Source organism: Lagopus muta, chromosome 2, assembly GCF_023343835.1.
Source record: "Lagopus muta isolate bLagMut1 chromosome 2, bLagMut1 primary, whole genome shotgun sequence".
In the NCBI taxonomy this organism is placed as follows: Eukaryota; Metazoa; Chordata; class Aves; order Galliformes; family Phasianidae; genus Lagopus; species Lagopus muta.
The window spans coordinates 25195937-25212375 of record NC_064434.1 but is presented as its reverse complement, the minus strand read 5'-3'; the positions used below and the strand labels follow the sequence as shown (position 1 = coordinate 25212375).

General features: G+C 34.4%; 1 long non-coding RNA gene across 1 annotated transcript; it reads right to left on the bottom strand.

Moving 5' to 3' along the window:
* Nucleotides 1–954: 954 nt before the first annotated feature.
* LOC125689873 (uncharacterized) lies at nt 955–10229 on the bottom strand. The gene is made up of 2 exons (XR_007375439.1): nt 10162–10229; nt 955–6107 (listed from the first exon to the last, which is right to left on the bottom strand). It is a non-coding gene; the product is annotated as an uncharacterized LOC125689873 (long non-coding RNA).
* Between the last annotated feature and the right edge of the window lie 6210 nt (nt 10230–16439).

The window sequence follows — 16439 nt, the reverse complement described above, 5'->3', positions numbered from 1 at the left end:
TTTTAGCTAAGTGAAAAAATAGAGGCAAAGTCTTAAATACATGTATAAATGTCACAATTGTTTGCAAATGCTGTATTCTCAGAAACTACTATTGCTACCTTAACAGTGAAATTATACTAGTTTTACTTGAAAGATTTGACTGACTCAGAAAAGTATTTTATGATTTGGAATTACTGTTTTATCATAGGCCAAAATAGAAGATCATCTTTTCTGCCTAATAGCAATGGTTCCTTTCAGGCAAGCACAGGAACTAGAAATAGCTATTGATTTTGCTACTGTTTTCTCACAGGAAATTAAAGGTTATATCTGAATTACATAAATCTCTGGTGGGTGTGATAAGATATTCTAAGCACACTTTACAAATGCATGATTGCTAAGGTAAACCAGTCAACTTTGTTTGAAAATTTAAATCTCTACATCTTATATTTTTCCGGAATCTACAAAAATAGACAAATCACTGTTACATATAAGCACTTCTGAAGCTATAAAAAACACAAACTGCACCTATCCTAGAAAAAAGTTGTATTTTTTAAAATTTATTGTATTTATTGTACTGTATTTATTGTGGTTTTTTATTTATTGGAAAATTAATGAGTGCTTTCAAGCTGTGAGTCAATGTTATCAGATATAAATAATGATACAGAATGATATTAACATAGAAGACTTGCATTCAAGTATTTTATACATTCTTATATTAACATAGGAGAATTTCAACATGAATGTAGTTTACTTTTCAACAATCACAGAGTTGGCATGGTCTGCAGATATTGTCTGTTACTTCCTGAAAACATTATGGGATTACCTTAGATATTCCTAAACAAAACTGAGCAGCACAGCATTTTTTCTAAACCCAAAATTTGTGGTGATGATGAGGTGACACCTTTTTCTTACAAGGCTTTTCAATTGACATACATGACCTATTGTTTTATTTAATCTGAAAGTCGCTTTTACAGGTTCTGTTCCTTTTTTTTTTTTTCCTCCTTTCCTTTTGGTGTTGACTAGGGAAATAATTGATCCTAGCCCATTTTTTAATATCACTTTATGTATTTGTAGACGGTCCTGTCTTATTCCATCCATTTTTTTTTTCCCTCAGAATAGTTTTGTTCTGTTAGCCTCACTTATTTTCTGAGCTTTAATGATTTTTATTGCTTGTCTAAAATTTCTCCTACTTGTCAGAGTTTGATTTAAAATGTTGCTTTCATGCTGAATGCCTTACTTCAAAAGAGAAATATGGCTGTATGCCAACGTGAGTTTCTATATAAAACTATCTAGGCAAAGACTTAGCAGCTAATGTATTCATTGAGGTAAGCTTCTTTTTGATCTCACTGGTCATGCACAGGCAAGCTGAACGTTATATAGTCTTGTCTTGTTCTCAGTTCATTCTTTGTTTCTTGATGAGTGATAATGTCCAGTTTGGCTCTCATTTTAGTGGAAGCCATGCACTGCTTTTTTGAGGTACATTCCATATATAAGAAAATATACAATGGGACTGGTTCAGTGATAGGAATGTAACTGCATAGAACTTATTTTTTTCCAATATAAATACTGTTTCTAGCCATTAATTTCTATATTAACATACACATTATAGATTTGCAATAACTTCTGTTCATAAGGAAAGGAATTTACAAGATCTCATTCAAACAAGATCTATAATATGTTTTGACATAGGCTTAGCAAGATGTGCAGTAATGGAAATGGTAGATTGATGGCAAAAAAGGTTAAGCACAGAAATATACCTGTAAAAATGTCACTGAACTTATTTTTTCTTCATCTGAATCCTATATTTCTTGCATTGCATTCTGTACTTTCTTTTTATCTTTAGTGAGAAACAAAGCATATTATGATTAGAATTATCAAACAGTAAAATAAATTCTTTCCTCATAATTATTGCTTTAATGACAACATCATTCTACTTGCTTTTTTTTTCTGTGAACCACTCACATCCCATTGCTTTATACATGTCAGGTATCTATATGTGCAACAGTTCAATAGCTTTCTGATATGCAAGCACAATAAGCATCTACCCCTTCCTGAATCTTTCTTTGCATTCCTAAATATTCCTAATAAAATTTTTGTACAGAATAATCTGTATGCTTATGAATAGCATCCTGACATTTTGTTGCCACATGATCAATTTAAACATCAAGCAAATGTTCAAGCTGCAAAGTGTTATTACAGAAGTGTCAGTTTGTTTGTTTGGCGAGATGCTCTGAAGTGGTGTCTTTTTTCCCCCCATCAAAGGTCAGGCTGAAATTTCTTTCATTTTCTGCAAAAAATAAAATAATAATAAAAAAAAATCTATGGGCTTTTCATAAAGTTGTGGTCTTGTTTCTATCTTCCCTTCTCAGATCAACAGAAAATGTCATACATAACACTGCCAGAGAAACATCAGTCTAAACTCACAGCAGATATATCACCTTCGAAACTAGTTCAAGAAAACTGTCAAGTCTCATTGGGAAAATTAGGCTTTCTATTACAAGAATGAATCATATATGACAAACATTGAATGATAGCTCAGAAGAAGCCATTGTTCATTAACTGCATCACAAATTCATGTTTCCTCTCAATTCACAATTATAGTAGCTCATTCTTACTCCTTCTCTAATATATGTGTATATATATATTTACACAAAAATCTTCTGTAGTGTTCCACAGATTTAGGACATGCCACAGATTACCCAAGATATTAATATTATTTAGATCAGAGGAAGAAAAGTTATAGTTCTCAACCATTCATTTGTGACAGAAACAAAAAAGTTTAGTAACTGACCATTTTTCTGGCTAGGGTCTACTGTTTTTCTGCTGCTGTACCTGTAAGTGAAGATGTTTCTTATGGCAGAGATGTCTAACTTCTCACAAATTGAGATCCAGGAAATTGCAATGTGAAATCTTGGAAAAACTTGGAAGAAGTTTTGAAACGAAAAAATTTAGCATTTCATTTTTAATTTCTATTACTCATACAACCATTGTTCATTAAATATTTTTGAATAAGTGTATTTCTTGTATAGCTTAATTTCCCTTTTATAAGTGGGGGAGTTAATACATTTTATTAGAAAAACAAATACAAAGTTGAAAATTGTACCTGTAATGTGGGGAACCATAGCTTGGCCCTAATAAATTTATTATTCTATTTCAGCAGATTATTAGAGGAATGGAACTAACAAAAACTAGTTTTACAACTGTTTATCTCCTCATCTGTTTTATTTTAATCAGCTTTGTCGTACTTTAAACATACTTAAACATACTTTGTCCTCTTATTTTCTTAAATTGAAGATATTCTCTTCTCCTAGAAACTACTGTTATTCTTAATGTCCTTCCTACTTTTAGTCCAGTATCCTGATGTTTTTCCCCCCCCACTGTCTTTTATCCTTGTCTCCTTTCCTCTCTTCTTGCTTTCTAGCTGCTTTCAGTTTTGTCATGGTACAATATCATAAGTTCATATGGACCTTTAAAGTTATAGCTAGATAATGTTTAATCCTTGTACCTGTGCATATTTTAGATTTTATATCCAGGTTGATGCCCTGATTCCACTAGTCTTTCCAATAAAAAAAAGTGTACTAACCATTGTCTTGCAATATGATTGACATTTAGAGAAACTCAGAGTGTATCTCATATCTCCCATAGAACACACGGTTGTTGCACTGATTACTAGAGAACTGAGTCCCATGTGTGAACTCCTTTAAATTGACTGAAGGATCTATCTTGACATACATTGAAAAGTTGTTTCTGTAGTTTCAAAAGTGTTATTATATTTGACAACCAATAGACTCCGAATACTCTAAAAGTACATTCATTTAAAGTCTGACATTATAAAAGATGATGTTGCTGTAAAAACATGCTGTGAATTAGATCTTGATTTTGAGAAATGAATTCTGCTGACAACAACCTTTGTTCATTTAATATTCCCATAACTACAGTAAAACACAGCGTTGACATATTGATGGAAATGCGGTAAATCAGTTCTGTGCTCTTAAAAAGAAATTTTATTCTGAACAGTTTCAAAAGAAATAAACTACAAAAGAAAATAGCCCAGACTCAGAACGTGAGAAAAAAAACTTGGAGCTAAATTACAGTATAGTGAGAGAGCTAATGTCATCTAGCTACAAGATAGCTAGTGAGGCTAAGACAAGTAACAGTGACTCCAGAACTGATTGTCCAAACTGTTAAAATTAATTACAACAGAAATGCTCCTTTTCCAAAGGATGAGATGAGAGAACAACTCTGAAGTGTTTGACCTGAACTACTACTATATTCTTCCTGCAAGTATTTTTAGATGGCTCAGAGTAATGATCAGCTAATTGGTTGCAAATAAATATACAGACATACCACTAATGTCATGAAGCATCTTTAAGAATCCAAGACATGTTAAAGTATATTTGACTATCTCATTAGCTCTCAGGAGGATATGCTTTTATATTCCAAATGTCTGGAAACGTACAAAGTTCTTCAATAATCAAGCTGCCAAAGCAGGACTTGCTCCATTACAGATATTGAGAATTTACCACAAAAATCCTTTAATACATTTCTTTCTGTTATAGTAGGATATTAGGGATTTGAACAACATGTAATTATTTCAGAATGACAGCATTATAAGCATTTATCTTAGAAATCTGATAAACATATAGACATGTACAAGAAGCGAATTATACCTTAAACTTTGTTTAAAATAATTTCACAGTCACAATGATGACTGTGCAATAATGATACTGTCCTGTAGTTTTTTTTTCCTCAGATCAGAATTTTAAACTTCATGATTATATTTCGGTATTTCACTAATGAATCTTTTAGTTGATAGGCAACTATTAACTATTTCCTTCATTTTTGTAACTGAGTTATACCTTTTGGCTGTCCCACCACAAAAATGAAGAACATCTCAATCAGCTTATCTGCACATATTGTCAGATGACAACCTGAGAGCTATGTAGAGATCTGAATATGGGCTTCAAAGACTTGGAAATAATAGTGACAACAGTGGAATAGCAAAAAGTTTGTAACAGATGGGTCCCATGAAGACTTGCAGAGAAACAGAAAGAGTGGCACACAAAGTTGTCAGAACCTACTGAACCAGTATGAGGTTGAAGGTGCTACCGTTTCCTGGATCATTACTGATGACAAGATGTGTCACTACTCTGAGCTGGAGTTAAAACAGCAGCCTATGGAGTAATAATGTTTGAGTTTCCCCATCAAAGAAAAAGTTCAAGATGCATCCCAAAATGGGTAAAGTGACGTGCGTGATCTTTTGGGTTAGGGATGTGATCCTTCTGGATTTCCTGGAACCTGGACAACATCAACTCTGACCACTGTATTGCGATGCTGACTAAGCTGAAGCCTCAAACTTCCAGAGTTAGGCTGGAGAAGACGACAACCTTTCTCTTGAAACACGATAATACAAGGTCCCATGCTGGATTGAAGACCATGGAGCACATCACCAGTCTTGGCGATCTGTCCTACTGTACCCACCATACAGTTTAAATTTGACACTGATTTTCATCTGTTTGGGCTAATGAAAGATGAACAGAATGGGCAGCATTTTCTCAATAATGACACCATCATTGCAGCATGACACGCAGGCTCTTGTTCTTCTCTAGCAAAAGCACTAGCTATTGATGGTGACTGTTGAAAAATAGCTTTTCGTAGTTGAGAATTTGCTCTACCTAGTAGTAGCATTGTTCTCTTTGTATCTGTTGTAGTATCCATGGAAATAAATAGAAAGCAATGCAGAGTCACCAATGTAAAACAAATATTCATATTGAAAAACAGATATAATAGTTAACACTGTTTAGCCAGCTCTCCTCCCTTTTCTAAGCTCAGTTTCACTCCTACATTCCTGACTCCGCTGCCTGCCCTGCTGTGATGCGAGGGAATGACAATCATAGTCAGTCCACATCTTTACCACTTCTCTCCCCTCAAGTTTCCTCCCCTGATTCAGAGTAATTCTCCACAAGCTGCAGTCTTCCAGGACAAACCACTCCATCGTTGTGCCATCCACTGGCTGCAGAGGAAACTGCTCCAGTGCCAGGATCATCTCCATTCTTCCAACTTCTTCACTGACCATGACATCTGCAGGGCTGTTTGCAGTCCCAGAACATGGGCAACTGCACCCCATACTGCATAAAATACAGAATTCTTTACTCAGATCATCTCTGCGGTGTTGTAAGAATGAAGTTTTTTTTTTAAAAAAAAAAGTATATATTTGCATATATCTTCCATAATAACTGATAAATTTGAATAAACACAAGAGAGATTTCTTTGAGTGAAATGTCAAAAATCTCATCGATTTAATCCAAAACAAGCCAGCAGCAATCTTGCATCAGGCCTTTAAGGAAAGATGTGGATGGCAACTGTTACCAACTATTGCTTCAGTACTTTGACCTAGAATATATATCATATGTAACAAAAAATAATTTTGTAGATAGATGTCGCTTACATACAGCTAGAATTTTGTCCTAGCAGAAACAAAGTTTTCCATCACAGATAGATCTAAATGATCTTGTTGAAATTATGATGGAAATAAAATAGCTGTAATGATCCTTAAGATTTTGCTGAAGTAACATTAAGAATGTAAAAAAGCACAGAAGGCTCAAAAACTTTTCAGCAGTCCTAGAAGATACTTGAAAGTGGAAGATTTTTCTTAACACTCATTAATGAAAAAAACATGCTAAAGGCTTAGATTTAGCTACCAGCTGTATTGATGTAATTTTATCAGTAAAGGTTATGTTTTTGTGATGTGCAGAAGCGTGTGAACAGAGAGAGATGATATTGCTAGCTGCACAGGTTATAATGATTAATTAAAAGTGTCTCTTTCACTGCCAACATTCAATTTCTTTTATCATACTCCTGCAAGAGAAGCCACAAAATCATTATCAGAAAAATATGTAAATGAGTTGTAGGAGATTTTTATTGCTATTTGCAGGGTACTTGTATCAATATCAGCATGGGTCTCTTAAGTTTATTGTGGCTCAAAATGAGGTATAGTAAGGCTGTGATTTCTGTAAGTAATACAATTCAGTCCCAGGAAATTTTTTGATAGCAGTTCAAGTGGACACACTCACTGTTCCACACAACAGTTCAGTGGATAAAGCAGCCACCCATTTTGTAAGAACCACTATTTCTTTTCAAGAAAAACAAAGCTACAGACTCCTGACTTGAGGCACATCTTGCAGTCAGGTCACTTTATGAGAAGGAACCACTCATGTTCCTCATGAGGAATTTCACTGCTGACTTAAGCATTCACTTGGAAAAAGAAAATCCAATCTCCCCTCCTTGCCTCAGTCAGCATTTCTATCTAATGTTATATTCTAACTTATTTATATCTAAAGCTTTTAGGCAGATTGTTTGAGACTGTGATAGAAACCACAAGAAAGCACACAGACTGCTGCATTTAGCCCTTTCACTCTCTTCCTGGCCAAAATAACCTTTGAGTTTCCACACAAAATTTGAGATGAAGATGTCTATGACAGTACCAGAAGCTGAGATCATGACACCAACCTTAAAGTTTTAGAGCTCGCTAGGAACATGCGATTGCTTTGAATGAAGGTAAGATCTCTCAGGCTCCAAAACAAGAATTTATACCAAAGCAAAGTTCTGATTTTTTTTTTTTTCTCCAGTGGACTTGCTAGGCTCAAAAGTGCATATAGCTTTTAAGATGCTTAAAATTGTGTATGAGGAAGTAAGCTGATCTCGACAATAAAAAGGATTTTAAAATGACTGACATGGAAAAGATGGGGATTTAATCCTCTTAGCACCACAAATAATTGCCTTATTTAACTGATGCTTTAAATGATGAAAATTCATTATTGCTAGAAAAATAAAAGATGCACATTTAAAAAGGCTGTAAACTCACATCTTCTACTCAACACTTGTATCATTTCTTAGCAGCTTGGTGCAAAAAAAAAAAAAAAAAAAAAAAAACCAACAAAAATCACAAGACTTCAAAGAAGGATCTCATTTTAGTTTAAGCCATCATCTACATTCTAGGTCCTTTATCTCCGCGGACTGAGAGCTAATATCAGTTCCACCTGTTTAAATGAACTGTATTAATCCACCCAGCAGCTGAATTTAGCTTTACCCTTTTAGAAATGAGCTGATGCAATTTTAAGAGCATTTTCCAAACCTGAACGCTAGTTACCAATAACCTCTGCTTTTTAGATTGATGGAAGAAATAAAAAACATAAGATACAACTACTAGACATTTTACATCCTCATAAAGCAGCTGCACTGAACATTGTTATCAGCTTTCTAAAGATTTGAAGCACTGCAAAATTTCCACAAAAGAAGAAGAAAGGCAACATTGTGACAGTATTCAAAAAGAAAAAAAAACACAACACAGGTTTGCAGTTCTAGAAGGCAAGGAGCAAGATCTACATTGTTATGCTTCTAAAGAAGTGGGCCCTCTGCTGCTCATAATTTAGGATTTTTTGTCAGTGGACTGGAAGTGCCAACTTCCTTCAACCTGAGGCAAAAAACTTTCAGATACATAGGAAGACACATACTCAGGAAGTGTTAAATGAGTATATTCCCTATTTGAGAGCAGAAGGATTGCAGCTAAAAGACATAGTTCAGTATCTACAGTTCAGAAAGAATGCTGAACAACAGGAGAGGGTTCAGAGAACAGCCTTGAGAATAATAAGGATATGAAAAACAGAGCGTTCCCTGAAATATACAGCCCAAACAATTTGCCTTATAAAAGATGAGTTTATGCGGGTGACCATAACTTAATATTTCATTTCCAGGTAATATAAATCTATTAACAGAGTGCTAGCAAAGAAATAACATACTTGTGTATAGTAAGTATTTAGTTACTGGATACACCAAATCAAGGGAATATTTATAAGTCTACACCATATCATTAGGAGATATAGTTGACATCACACAGGAATTAAGGCAAGGGATTCTGAACTCTGTATTTTGTTGGAAGACAGGCTAGATAATCATGGACTGTAATGGATTCCAATAATCTGTATTTTCTTATTGATTAAGTAAAAAAAAAAATCAATGAAATTCTGTGTAAGTAGAAAGATCCTTCTAAAATAATATTTCTTTGATTATTTTCTTTTTGGATGAGAAATACTTTTTGTACAATAATATTTCTAATGACTAAAGTAAATTATATATTTCATATATTGTTGCCCTTGTCTACTAGAGAGCCTAGTGGGGAATGATTAATAAAATTTTGCTAGCAGCAGTAACAGTAAAGAACAAAACTGATCAGAATCATAGCAAAGCTTTATTCTTTAGGAGGAGAGCCCTATTCTGGTTGATACTGAGCTACACGATGTTTTTGTTGTTAGCAGTTGTTATCAGTTTTAAAGTATTAGAATACAAATTAATTATTTCAGAAAGCATCTCTTACAAGAGTGCATCCTAAGGAATTATTAATAAAGGAGGAGAAATCTTGAATCTTTACAATTTTTTTTTTTAGTTGAGTAGTTATCTTTATCTGCAGAACATAAAGTATATAACAATACTGATACCACAGTTTCTCTTTCCTCATATCTACTGAATGCACTTTTGACAGATATTCACAGTTACTCTTGTTATAAAAAAATAACATCTTAGGGGTTTGTTAAACAAATGAAAACATCTTAAGTATTGCGGGCTGGAAGTAAACATCTTCTGGATCACATCCTTATAAGAAATCAATGTTTGCACACTAAAGTATTACTTCCTTACAAATCATGGTGTTTTTTCTTTTTCAAAATATGTCATTGTTAATTTGCTGTTATAAATGGCATACTATAAAACTCATTTTAACAATTTTTTTTTATATTATCCAAAAATACATATTATTTGTTCATACTTACCATGTAAATTCTGTTATGTGGCAGGTGGATTTGCCATCAGATTTTTTCTAAGCAAAAATGGGATGTATTTCAGTAATGTATACATTATATCTCCAGTCCTCTGAAGAAGTTACAGTGCTCAAAGCATCTCTTCTACAACTAATTTATAAACAAGGTGACACTTAAGCAACTCACACGTACATCTGCTCAACAAAATCCTTACTCTATAGACAAACCAGCAATGCATAAGGGGCCAGTGTAACGCTGCAACAAGATGGAAAACATGCAACAATAACAGCAAAGCCCTAGGCTGCAGGAAGTGAGGATATGCTCAAATACAGCAGCTACTAGCACAGAAACAAAGGAAAAATCTGCTTACCCTTCGAAAACCTCAGGTAGGTAGGGATCTCCAAGTAAGAGCCTTTTACTCCCACTACCAACCCTTAAATGAAGTATGGGAGGAGGTGGATCCTGGCTCCAGCCCTTCTGGTCACTTAGCAGCATTGCATGCACCTGAGCTCCCCTGGGTTGCTCCTGCCTTCCCACCAGGTGCTTAATTACTGGTTCAAAATATTAGCATTTCTGGTACAGTCGTAAAGAAAAATTCTGAAATCCATTTCATGTATTTGTCATTCAACTCTGGAAATTGGAAGTTGTGCTTTATAAGCAAGCAGTACTGAGAGAAGAAGATAGTTACTGTACAACATGTTAAAACATACCACAATGTAAACATTACACTACCAGCCTGAAGTCCCAGACCCTTAAAAGACAATGAGTAAGTAAATCTCTTATCAGAGTCACCCAAATTTTCAAAAGCCCAATAAGTGCAAAAAGATCCCTGGAAAGCCTTATTGGCTGGAGAGAGAGAAACTCAAACAATATAATTCAATCTACCAAGCTACAAAATCTATTTTTGTGTGAGATGTTTTTTTTTCTGTGGACAGAGTCTTCAAAAATAATTCTCTAAAATATTTCTTAAGATACAAAATTTTGATGAATAAAGGATTCTCATATCATTTGGTCAAAAATTTGGAATGAGTTCTGTGTTACATCTCTAGGACATGCTGCTTCCTAACAAGGAGATTCAAGGAATCAATAGAGAGAACATAGCCAATCAGGGAAGACTGATGGAGGAAAAATAGGAAAAAGCTACAAAAAGAATCACTTAGTTACATACCTAAGGCTATCATGGGGGTGCAGAAAGTAGCAGAAGGTGAGGGAGACTAGTACTTTTGCATGGGGCTTACAGAAAAAGTCATTTATCAGTCAGTTTCTTTTGTATTCATAGAATCCCAGAATCAGAATGATTTGGGTTGTAAGGTAACCCAAGAATCATTGAGTTCCAATCCCCTTGCCTCAGGAGGGTCCACCAGCCTCCAGAAATGGTACTGAACATGTCCAGGGCCCCATCCAACCTGGTCTTGAATGCCTTCAGGGACAGAGCATCCACAACCTCTCTGGGCAGCATGTTTCAGCACCTCACCACTCTCTATGTTAATCAATTGAGATCTGAATGGCAGTCAGTCTTTGGAGGAAGAGTCTGGGTTATCAATTTAATACATGGAACAATGTAGGAACTAAGATCATCCTTTTAGAGGATTGTAATTTTTTTTCTCCCCCTAACAGCATATTATTTGATAATTTCACATTAGCTTTTTGAGGTCTGTCACTCAGGTTTCCATAAAGCACTGAAGGCATGTGCTAATGGCAAGCTGTAGTATGAATATTAAAATTGGAATGTCATATTACACTACTCACAGAAATCAAAATATAATTATCCACTTTTTCTAAATCACACTGAATAATGTTATTAAAACAGATTGAATTATTTTGTCTAGATATACCTTCAGTAAAATGACAACTGTGGTTTTGCAGTTCAGTAACATTTGCAATTGGATTTCTACATTTTTTTTTTCTGTATTACTCTTGAAACTATGTCTAATAACTGCATATTTCATTTTTAAAATCCTCAGCAGTGCAAAACTTATTTATTCTGTTTGCAATCATAATTAGAAATTGTAACAAGATATTTAAACAGGTGCCTGAGAGAACATGTCTTAAACTACAACAATGAAGAAACAGACAATTTACTTTTTCCTGGAAGGTGCTAGTGAACCTCTTATACCTAGTTCTCAGTTAGTGGTTAGGTATATGTTAAAAACCAAAGAAAATCATTGAATGTGTTGTACAGTCCCAGATAAAATAATTCATTTTTAATATGAGGGCTGCTCCAGAAATAATGCCTCCCATTTTATTGTGATGGCCCATAATTTCAGAGGCAGATATTGGTGGTAAGGCTGTAGATTTGAACCTTCCCACCAATATTCCATTACATTTTCTTGACGTGTAACAGAGGGGCAGTCTGACAAAATGGTATGGTATGACATGGAAGTGCATATGAAGCAAAGGTGTGGAATTCAATTCCTCCCTGTAGAATAATTTTCACCTGGCGATATTCATCAACACTTGAAAGTTTATGGAGACCAAACAGTGGATGTGAGCACAGTGAGGCAATGGGTGATTCATTTCAACATTTGCAACAGTGACATAAAAGACAAGAGAAGTCATAGATAACTTTGCAAATTTTTGTGAGTGCAGTATGCAGGCTCTTGTTCATTGCTGGTGAAAATGTGTAGCTAATGGTGCTGATTATGTAGAAAGATACTGCTCTGTAGCATAGAATTTGCCCTATCACATAGTATTATTGTGCTCTTTGTATATGTTGTAGTTTCCATGGAAATAACTAGGAGTCATTACTTTTGGGGCCACCTATACTCAATACTGTTACACTATACTATTGTTTTAGTGACACAGAAATCAGCCCACCCAACCAATTTAAAATAGAAACCTTTCTCAGAAATCTTTTAGACTAAGTATATGCGTATTGAATAAGACATTTCTTGTCAAGGACATATCAAGGATTTACAAAGAAAAATAGGAAAAAACAATCACACAGGTGCCAATAAAATGCATTCTTATTCAGTGATTATTATGTGGTTTGATCTGATTCATCTAGTACAAATTAGTTACACCAACAAAAGAATGGTCTGTTAGAAAGCAGAAGGATAGACTACAGAGTATAAAACAGAAAAGCGAAATGACTCATATTGAAGCATTTTTTCTAATAGGATCTTTGAAAATCTTTGAAGATTTTTCATTACGCACTTACACATTTACGCATTACAGTGACATTTCATGTGCTTTAAACATTCGCTTAAAGGTGATATTCAATCTGGGTATAGTAAATATCCTAACATAAATCAACGTGCACTTTAAAATCAGAGCTATTACATAGTTTTCTTCCTTCTGGTGAAAAAAAACGTCTCAATAAGTTCCCTCTGTTTCTACTGTGTCAACATCAATCTTTCCATCTCTGGTACAACCCTAGAATAGGACGAAAAACTCAGTACAGTTTCCCAGCATCATACGTTGCCAGTTTTAATAAACTGTGTGTGTACCTCGATGCACCTTAATGTAGGGAGTAGCTGACACTTCTTTTCTTAAAAAAAATTAAATGTGAGCAATTTGTTGATTCCCCCAGAACTCAGTAACAAAAGCTCAATTAACTTGAGTAAGCCTAAATATCTTTGGATTTCAGATCCTAAATATTTTTGCAAATTTATACCTCTCTGGACTGAAATTGTGATAAAAAAACAAGTGATTCTCAGTATTGTGGTACAAAATTTGTCCTCATCTATGCAGCAATATGTAAACGTCTGAGGATATGATTTCATGTAGAATTTGGTCAAATATGTTAAAATAAGGTTCTCTTTTCAGACGGGGCTCATCAAGACAGTTCATTTCATCAAACTAAGAGAAATGCTTTCTTTCATAATTGAGCTATAAGAATAGCAAAAAAAAAAAAAAAAAAAAAAAAATTCTTAGTTTTCATGATTTCTGTATATTCTCTACATACTTTGACTCTATTGGGCTGTTTCCAAAGAACTACTTACACTGGAATCTGTTTGGGAAATGTGTACTGAATTATTTTATTCTCCATCCAATGTACAAAACTTTATAAACTTAATAAAGATAATAAAAAGAATAACATTTTATTCTTGTAACTGGATGTGGTCAATAACAAAATAGCATGCCAATCTTATCTGTCATGGAGGCAGGATAACAAAAACCACAAATGGAATCTCTCTTCATTTAGCCTATATTTTTGATAGCATAAGCAAAAGAGGGGGAAAGAGTGTCTTTTAAATAGATCGGCTTTTTGCTCCCCTTGAGTTAGAAATATGTTTTGTTTTAATATCATTTCTCAAGTATCAGCTTACACAGTGCAATAGCTGCTTCCAAGGTCAGAAAGATCTACATATGTTACTAAATTGTACTCACTGTGGATGTGCTCAGTGGAAATGGCACACTTATTCATGTTTCCAGAAGTATACGTTACAGCCATTTGTTTTCTAATACATGTCTGAAGTAGCAGAGAGAGAAATTAAAAGCATCACTCATGTGGTATACAAAATGGTCATTTTGGTCACTGTGGGAAGGCTTTCATTTAGAGCACTGGAGCAAAATGCAGGGATCAGCAGAAGGCAGAAAAGATTGGTTGAAGTGTGGATGAATCCTGTTGACACACAAAAAAAAATCTGAATTATTGTTTGTACACCTTCACAGTTTTTAAGATCAATGTATTTTTCAAAAGTCCTCTTTTTACTGCACTTAAAGTATGAACTGAAACCATATGGACCACATAAAATTGCAATCTTTTTCTGACACAGGAAGAAAATGCAGATCGTTTTCTATATACAAATTAGAAAGCATTGCATACATGATTTCTGAAAAAAAAAAATATCAAGATTTGTAGTATACGGATATTCTTTTGGGATTAAAGTAGTTCTATATTGAAAACTTATAAGAAAATATTTAGTAGAAATTTTTGCTGTTGTACTACATTTTAAAAGAACTGAAAAACAAAAGTCTCATTCAACACCAGTTCAGACCAGTCAATGGAGTAATTCTGCTTCGTTCATACGTACATGACGAGCAAAACTGTGAAGCAGACTTCTAAAAGCAGCAAAATAAAAAGTTTAGCAGTTAGGACATGGCAGAATTGTAGTTGTCATTGTGAATATATATCTTCTGATACATATATAATTCAGAAGAATACAGTGCACTTTATTTTTCTCCAATCCTTATTTCATCTAATGCAGAGCATGTTCAGCACTTTCAAAAATTAATAACAGTTTAAACCCTTGTTTTATTCTCCTAGGTCGACAGCTGCCTTTAGGTATTAGTTGCTATATATTATCTAAATGCTGCAATTAAAAAGATTTATTCAGTTTTCAGAGGTGGTTTTTTTTGTCTTGTTTTGTTTTGTTTTGTTTTTCCCTGCAGTATCACTACAGAAATTTGTTGTTCTGTAAAACAATGAATCCATTTTGTTAGACCTCTTCTCTAAGTGGGGAGGCAGCATTATTTTCAATTTATACATCAGTAGATACAGAGAGCACTTACAAGTACAAGTAACTGCTGAATCTCAGGTGAACCATTTGGGATGTTTCAAACCATGACTTTGTATATTTAAGTAAAATTCCAACTAACTTACAAAACACACAATCACACAATTTCTGAAAAATCTGGACTTGGCAATGTGTACATTTGTACAAGAAGAAGCTAGATAATACTCATTTTTTCAGAGCAAGAGTCAAATGGGATGGCACACAGATCGCACACAGATCAGTTTCTAATCAGATAAATAAAAAAAATTCTACTATATCATTTCCCATACATAGCTGTGACAAATCCATACAGAGAACAGACCTATGTCACTTATTTGCTGCTGCTTATTTACTGCTGCCAAGAAAAATGAGGAGACTCAGACACACAGAACAAGATACTAGCGTGCAGGTCTCTACCTGTGAGACTCAGATTTCCCCTGCATTTCTGAGTTTCAGATTGCAAGCCAGGAGGTGACAACCTGCACTTTTCATTTAGCAGTGTGGATAATTAGCTACTAAAGGCAAAAATTTCAACTTTCTCCAGGGTTTTGCCAATGGTTCAGTCATATGCTGGATACAGAGTAAGTCTGAGAACAAAGTAATGAAGGGTAATTTCTAAATGAGAAGGTATAAACTCTATGCACAATATAATTGAATTAAAATGAAAAGAACAATAGTATTTCCTGACTGGGAGTGATTTGAAAAAGAGGTAATAAAATTGGATGTACTGATTTCTGTGTGTCATTTCATAAATTAAAAAAAAAAAACACTGTATAGTATATTAACCACTCAATTTACATTATGTGCCCTATTATTGACATCTGCATGTCTATGTGGGAAATATATTCGACTTATCACTAGATCTGTGGTTGGAACTGGGAGAAGAAATAGATGATTTTTCTCTCTGTGGACTGGGGGAAGGTGAGAGACTGCTCACATTTTCACAATAAACTGTCATGGGAAGGAAAGTAAGGAGCTTCAGGGATCATCATATTGTTACTAGACACTGACGGGAGCCTGTTCTAAATCTACTGTACTTTTCTTCAAGATCTGCCCTCTTCAATAATTTTCTCCAAGCTGTCTCTGCTTATCACTTTTTTTACTGTACCACTCTATTCTATCTCTGTTTTGAACAGTTCCAGATATTCCTCTTCAGTTGAGTGAGGGTATGCTGCGGGAGTGGCCTCTGTGAGCAGTCCCAGCACTG